The following is an 8,710-nucleotide window of genomic DNA, read 5'->3' on the forward strand; positions in this document are numbered from 1 at the left end:
TTTTTGTTGTTGTTTGTATGTGGTGATCAGTACTTACAGTCATCCACCACAGAATAAAATATATATAGAGAGAGACAAGAATATAATAAACTTTTAAATAGGAGGTCTCTTTTAACTTGGGCCCAAAAGCAAACAACTAGACAACTATTTCATCAACTTTATCTTTTATTAGTTTTAGTGCTGGCCAGCAGTTAATCGTGATAAATCGCATAAAAAAATAAGTTTTTGTGTATATAATATATATGTGTGTGTACTGTAAATACCCACACATGCACATATATTAAAGAAAAATATGTTATGTTTTTATAATATAAATTATATGAATATAAATGTATACATGTAAATATTTTCAAAATATATGCTGTATGTGTGTATCTTTGAACATGATACATAATATAGACACATGCATTATATAAACAAAAACTTTTTATTTTGGATGTAATCAATTGAGATTAACTGAGATCATTTTATTTTATTTTATTTTATATATGAAATAAATTTTTATGTTTCCAAAATTAATTATATCTGTGTCATCTCAGACCTTACCCTATTGCATCTTGGTTCTAAAAAGCATCTTCTTCACAATCTTTATGTATAAAGACTGTGAAAAAGACGCTTTTAGTGTATGTGTGTGTGTATTTACAAACACATATACTGTATATATATATATATATATATATATATATATATAAAGAGAGAGAGAGAGAGAGAGAGAGAAAGAGACAAAAGAGAAAGAGTTCATTATATACATTATATATGTTGTTTTTGTGATATCTTTTCAATTTGGACAGTTCTTTCATTTCAGATTAATTCATAAAATAACATGCTCTCAGTGTTGATTCACAGCACATATGTGTGATTTCTAAATGTACATTCATTTATATCTTGCTTTTGTTTATGTGTGAAGTATACAGTCACAGATAGGAAATATTGAAGGGTGTTATTTTTCAGCTCAGTGTGATATTCTTGCCTTCTCCGTGCGTCCTGCAGAGCCTAACATGAGGTGTGACTGTTTTTGGAGGTGTCTGGCAGACATTGGGCTTAGACAGTGTCTGGGACTCATGCAGGGCCGGGTGCTGGTAGAGAAGATGCATTCACCCCACAGCAGAGAGAGACAAACAGCCCAGTGCAAGAGGCTCATCATTCACACATCCCATTATCCATCTCTGCGCTGTGTTTAAGAGGACGAGAGGACTATGTTTTAGTCCTCTAATACCTGGGTATGCACACACACACGCCCAAAGAAACGCACACATAAACACACACCCACTCACTCACAATGCAGAGTCAGCAGCAATAGAAAGCAGTATGCTGAAAAGATATTCAAACTCCACAGTAATTACAGTGAATATACCTGACTGTGGGCTTTTCAAGTAATCGGGGGTTTATTTCTTCTTTTTAGCTTTTATAATATTTCCAAAAAGCGATTATCTTTACTTATAAGCAGTTTTCTTTTCTCGTATGTGCAGACTTTGTGCGCAAACTGAATATAAACTTGGGTGGAAAGTATGAAATATTTTTGAGAAGTATTTTCCAGCTGTGAGGGCGTCCATCGGTTTTGCATAAAATAAATATTCTGATACACTGGGACACTCAAAATGCTAATCAAACACTAATCTATTTTGTATTATGTTCTACAATAATTAATGCAAATAAGATGATGTTCAGTGACTTCAGAACTCGAGTAATTTAAACTCATGTAAATATCAATATTCTGTTTTCTTTGTCACGACAAAACAGTGTCTCTCAAGAACATTATGACTGTTTCAAAACCATTATGACAGGAACATGTAAAAAAAAAAAAAAAGAGAGAGAGAGAGACCTTTTAATGATTTAAAACCTTAGCACAGATTGCGCATGGTGAGAGAATCTGCGGGGAGTCGAGAAGATGAAAAACAATTAAAAGTCAGATGAAGATAAATACTGAACAGAACAGTCTGGAAAACCTCACAGGTATTGAAATATTTGTTTAGTGAGATTCATTATAAGAGGAATTTACACTAGTTTTTTTCCAAAGCAATTTGATCTAGTTTGTCAATTAAACATAATAAATCGGTTGAGTGAAGCACAACGAAGGTCGCTTGAAGGAAACTGAAGGGAAAAGAAGAAAAATCATCTGACATTGTATTATAACATAAAGGGACCTGAGAGATGATGATACTACAAACTACATGAGCAAGAATTACATTTAAAGAGACAGTTCACGAAAAAAAACAAGCAGATTGTAATAAATGACTAACCTTCATATTGTTATTTCTGTCAAAAATATATATAAACTCTGGTGCCAATTCACTGTAATTATATGTAACATAGCAGTACATTCTTCAAAATGTCTTCTTGTCTATAGAAGAAGGAAAGTCATATATTTTATAATGACAGAATGTCTGAATGATCCTTTCATATTTTCTTCCCCTGGAACAAAGCAAGATTTTAAAGAACGTCCTCATTGCTCTTATCCATCCAAGTATGGGGACTGAACATGTCAGGCATCTGAGGGGACACAAAAAGCATCATAAAATTTTTCTAAAATTGGTCCATATGTATCTTGTTCACTATATTATAAGTCTTCCACAGCCGTACTACATTTAATGCTTATAACTAAATAAGGAAACAGACTGAAATTGAATTAGTTATTCAATGAACTGCTGCAGCCAGATCATAGAATCACACAGCCAAACTCAATGGATCAGTCTTATTAATGACTCATTTTATGGACTGAATCAACTTTAAATGACTTATCCCATGATATATCTGATCATCATTCAAACCAATTCTAGGATTTCAGAAGACTTGAAAGTGCATGAGTCATACGAACTATACTTTTATCTTGCTTTTGGGTCATTTTTAAAGCTTGAAAGCTCCCATTCACCGTAAGTGCGTATAATAAAGCAACCAGCACATTCTTCAAAATGTGCCCTTTTCTTTTCCATGAAAGTTTACAATGACATGAGGGAGAGTAAATAATGACGCAATCATCTTCATTTCTCTCCGAATGATTCCTTCAACTATAAATAACATCCACACTAGGGCTCTCATGGGATTTGTTTACGGTATCAGAAGACCTTTTACTTTGACAGTATTAGTATTTATAGTCCCATTGATCCTCAGGCTCACAGAGCCTCAGGTTTGAAGATTCGTAATGTTGAAAAAGCCCTGCAACTTGTGACAAAGGATTCTCGCTATGGATTTATGAGGACTGGCCTGTCTCTAAGGGTCTAGTGATCAGGCAGGACCAGGGTTTGGTCCAGGGCGAGACTGATTTAGTGAGGGAGAAGGAGATGCTGGCCCCAGGCCTCCTGGTCTCTCATGTCCACTGATCCGGGATAACTATGAGGATTTATGTGCACAGCCGCCTGACTAGTGCAGCTCAGTGTAATAATGAGATCACCTTCGGGGGCCGCAGCTAGCACTCTTCTCTTCACACACATCTCTCTTTCTATGTGTCTGGCTTGAGCGGTCCTCCAAATAGGTTCTCTCTAACCAACTCTTGACAAATTAGCATGTTTATTGCCTAAAGCCAATCCTCTGATACAAACTCACTTTATTCTTTCAGTAAATGCTTTCCAAGTTTATCTCCGTGTTTATTTCTCATTTTATCAAAAAATTATGTCATGTTGGCTGAGTTTCTTTCACCTGAATAAATATGCTCAGTTTTTATAAGAGGAAATGTAAACTGTAATTTGATACATTATGATTTATTGAATTTGCCTTGTCCTTGTATAATAATGTTGTAGATGCCTGCAAAGCGGTGACACTTCCTTAAGTATCTTTATCAATTTTCATTTGTGTAAAATAATTGGGCTGCATTGATCCGAGACAGTTAACATAGCTAAGTGTTTTCCAATGTAACCCCCTCACTTTGTCGCATCTTGCTGCACAATGTGCTATTTACAGCTGTGAGCTTTGACAATGTAGCCTGAGGAGAAACTTTTCTTTCACTGTGCATTTGAATTGTGGCAATGAAATCTGTTAAAAAGTGAAATTCAATGCTACTATTCTTGGTAAAAGAAATAAAATGCACAAAATTTTCTTTTCTCAAAATTTTTCATGAAATTTATTTTCTCCATGAAAATTCTCCATGTTTTTAGTGTAGAAATAAAAAAAAAGCTTGTCAGAATATAAATATTCAGAATATAAATATGAAATTACATATAAAGTCCTACATTAGTCAGTCAAAAAAGCTCTCTACAGATGAAACAATTGCATTTAACATAAATTTAACATATAATACATTTTCATTTATTTGCAGTTAAGTGCGAAAACTGTCCTTGAATGTAAAACTGTGTTTTAAGATTCTTCATCAGTTCTGCTTTTGTGTTCCACAGAAACAAAACAACAGCATGCAGAACAGAACAGCATGACAAAACCTTCATTTTTGGGGGTGAACTATCCCTTTAAATCGAAGTCCTGGGAGTTCCTCTAAAAACACCCAATTATAGTATCAAAGTCTGTCACTCAAAATGACAGCTCAGTTTGTCATATCTGGGTGCCTGGTGGTTGCGAGTGACTCTCATAACTAGCAAAACTAGCACCATGCTTTTGTGATATCTGGCACAGCTGGACCATCTCTCTCGCTGTCATATTTCTCAACTATACGCTTACAGTGTGCTATCTCTTGTGCCACCTTGCTGGCTCCACATGAAGAGAGACAGATAAAGAGGAAGGTGGGGAGCGAGGAAGGGTGTGAATTTAATTTTATGGTTTATTAATAAAGACGTATCACTTTCTCTGTGCCCACACACACCTCTGTTGAGTAGCTGCACCTCCCTCTTCTGCTATCTGGATCTCTCTTTATTAGGAAGACACAAAGGCCTGCTTGCAAGGGATCCAAAGATAGACGAGTGTGTGACAAGCAGTCAACTCTCATTCTGGAGTATGTTAGAGGCTGGTCATTAGCATATGCCGTATAATTGAATCAGCAAATTAAAAAGCGCATTCACTGACGTGCCTTCCAAAGTGCTTTCGATGGTTATCTTCTTATTTTCCAAATGATACATTGAAGGCTTGATTAGCCAAAATTAACAAGCAAACTACGTGGTCTACGAGGTTGCTTTTCATCAACAAACATACATATACAATAGAAAATGAGAACAGCCGGCATGGTATAATTAAATGTAGTCTAAAGGGAACTTAATCTGTATTTAATCTTAATTATTAGCTGGCTCTGTAATGCTAGACGCCACAGTGGTACTGTCAAGCAGAGGTGGGTAGAGTACCCAAAAACTGTACTCAAGTAAAAGTAAAAGTACTTCTAGAAATATTTACTCAGGTAAAAGTAAAAGTACTAGTCTGAATAGTTACTTGAGTAAGAGTAAAAAAGTATCGGATAAAAAATCTACTCAAGTAGTTAGTTACTAGTTACTTTGGGTCATATATACTGAGTCTATTTTTATTTATAGATAAAATGTACGTAATGTATGTGTGTGTGTATGAATATATATATTTCATCAGCCTTTACTCCAGTCTTCAATGTCACATAATCCTTCAGAAATCATTCCAATATGTTGATTTACTATCAGTGATACTCTTTTTATCTTTCTATTCATCAAATAATCCTAAACAAAATCTCACAGGTTCCAAACAAATATTAAGCAGCAAAACGGTTTCCAGCACTGGTAATAAATCAATATATTAGATTTATATTTTGAAGGATCATAACTCTGAAAACTGGAGTAACAACTGATGAAAATTCTGATTTGCATCACGAAATAAATTATATAAGTATGTATTATATATGTATAAATAATCTCTGACACAAAGAAGAGTAAAAACTCCTAACATAACCGCTAAGTTACTGAACATCTGAACATAACGAACCAAATGCACATTGACGGATCTTCTTTCATCTGTTCTGCAAAATTTAAACAAATGTATATTTCTGCAAGCGTAAATATTGTGGAAATATCATTTATTAATTGTGTCTAGGCATAGGGGGGTCGTCATGTGACACACAGCAGCCACAGCATATTGGCAAATTATTATTAAGCATTATTATTATTTATTTATTTATTTTCATTTTTATTAGAAACATTGCCAGAAGCATGAACTATATAATGAAATGTCTGGATTCTCACTTTTCATAAATTGTTAATAATTATAATATGCGATGGTCAAAGTAGCTTAATTATGTAATTTATTATAAAAACCTGTTTACTTAAGTAGTATAGGTGTCATGCCATAACATATTTTTAATACGAATTGAGGGAATTCACCAGAAAGAGGTATCCCGTCAGTGAGCGAGTGAAGGAAGCACTGGCATTTCAGCGATGACTCATCGGAACACCTCTGATTGGCCAATACTTTAATAAGCTCAACTGAATCTTGTGTGATTGGTTATAATGCGCACCACTGTAAAAACGCGTCTGTCTCTGGCTCACCGCCAGCCAGCGATCACAGATCTGAATTTAGCAGCTGATGATATGACTCACTGAGTTCTCATGCCGGTGTGATTGTATCAAAATATAGAAAATATTATTCGGCTATTTTTGTCTTTTGGAAGCTGCATTCAACTTGGTTCCCCTCTGTTATAAGTTACACGTACAACAAACTAATGTCACAGTGTTATCGTGTACTGTAATCGAGTGTAGCCCAAGTTATTACCTGTTAAACAGTAGACAGCGCACGTGGTGTTCATCCAATACAGATCTTCATCGCAAGCAAATAATAGCCTTTGCAGATTTGTTTTCAATTCAGTGCAGATCCAGCCACACAACGCTCTTTCTGTTCTTAAACGTTACAACTCTGAGTGAACCGTTTCAAACGCTCAGCGCGCGCGGCAGGACACTGAACGAATCATTCAAACTGATTCACGAACCAATTCACTGGTTAACCAACTGGTTTGATCAAGCCTTTGAACAGAATTGACTCAAAAGAATGAATCATTCGCGAATGGGCATCGCTCATTGCCCAGAGAAAGGTAGACGGATAAAGATAAAGTAACGAGAGGAGCGTGGCCCACAGTAACGAAGTAAACGTACAGATTTTTCTCCAAAAAATTACTCAAGTAAGAGTAAAAGTACCCATCTTTAAATATACTCCAAAAAGTATTAGTTACCCAAAACATTTACTCAAGTGAATTGAAGTAAATGTAACTCACCTCTGCTGTCAAGTGTAAGTGTGTGCGTATAACCACAATTATGTAGGACTGGTTATTGATAAGATGAACGAGAGCGCTGGCAGGCTTTAATAAATATGCAGGAGAACAATTCATATTTCTATAAATATTCCCTGAGCCTTCCTTCCTTCCTTTGTCTGACTTTATGGCTCTTAAGATTCACTATTAGGGCAGAAATGCAACTTTGATCAGAATACAAGATTTCAATCTTACAAAATTTAAATGATTTTCTATTTGTAGAAACAGTAACTACAGGGGTCCGATAAATAAGGAAAAACTCATTTTTTTTGTGTGTAAACAATAAGAGCTGTGTGGCCACATTGTTACTAAAACATATTGCTTATGCAGATATAGGAATTTCTCGGGGTCACGGCTTACCTTTTGAAACCTGGCACTGATAAATGACCCTGTATTATTTTCCCATTCTTTTAAACTGCCTAGCTACACAAGACCAGGTTTGATGGTCCTTAAATTAGGAATTTGGTGGAAAACTGTAAACCACTGCAGGAAAACTGACATCAGTAGGGCTGGAAGGGTTGCAGATGTAAAGACCTTATACATTTTATTATTTTGCATCACACTAAACCAAGCTTAGTTGCTATTTTTCTATGCATGTAAATGTAAACCCACAGTGTCTCAGGAAAACCATGAACATCTCTCGGTGTGGCGTATCTCCTTTGGGGCCTTCACTGAGTTAATCCAACGTTGCCCCCAAGTGTTTATTGAAAGCAATGCCACCAGGGGCCCAAACTCAGGAGCTGTTCGATAATTTATCGCTACCTGCTCGCAGAGAATTGAGTGCAGGTGCCGCACATTCTGTTTTTGCGTCACAATCAATTTGTGCCCTGCCGAACGTATTAACGGGGTCACAAGGCTGCAAAGACAATGCACTGTGAGCTCTATATTGCCACATACAGAGCAGAGTAAATTTAAAGGGCCTGATGCAGAAAATTAATTTAAAAAAATAAATAAATAAATAAAGAAAGAAAGAAAGAAAGAAAGAAAGAAAGAAAGAAAGAAAGACTAAGTTCTAGACTCTTTAGACTTATAAAATTATAAAATTATAAAATTATAAAATTATTGCATTATCCACTAATTTTCTGATTGGACCTAATTATAAAGCAATTCAATTAGGCCTGTTGAATCAGGCCTATTTTTATATGTAGTACCTTGTCAATAGCATGAAGAACAGTTTATGATTAATTTTTCATCATTAATTCGTTTTAATACAAGTTAAAGTGTTTCAATAGCGTAATTTTCATTATAGATTACATATTATTATTATTTTTTTTCATTTTGCTCCCAAACTCTGGAATAGCCTTCCTGATAACCTTTGGGGTTCAGAGACCCTCTCTCTGTTTAAATCTAGATTTAAAACACATATCTTTCGCCAAGCATTCAAATAATGCATCTCATAATCTTGTACTGCAGTTATACCCGATCAAATGCACATTATTATTGTTTATCTTGTGTTAAACAAATCATTTTTGACATCCCGTGGTAATTAGGAATTACACAAGCTACAGTCTGGATCCAGCCCTTACAAAAACCTGAGATGACCGAACACCTGGAAAGAGATGATCAGAGGTCCTCAGA

This window comes from Carassius carassius, chromosome 8, assembly GCF_963082965.1.
Source record: "Carassius carassius chromosome 8, fCarCar2.1, whole genome shotgun sequence".
In the NCBI taxonomy this organism is placed as follows: Eukaryota; Metazoa; Chordata; class Actinopteri; order Cypriniformes; family Cyprinidae; genus Carassius; species Carassius carassius.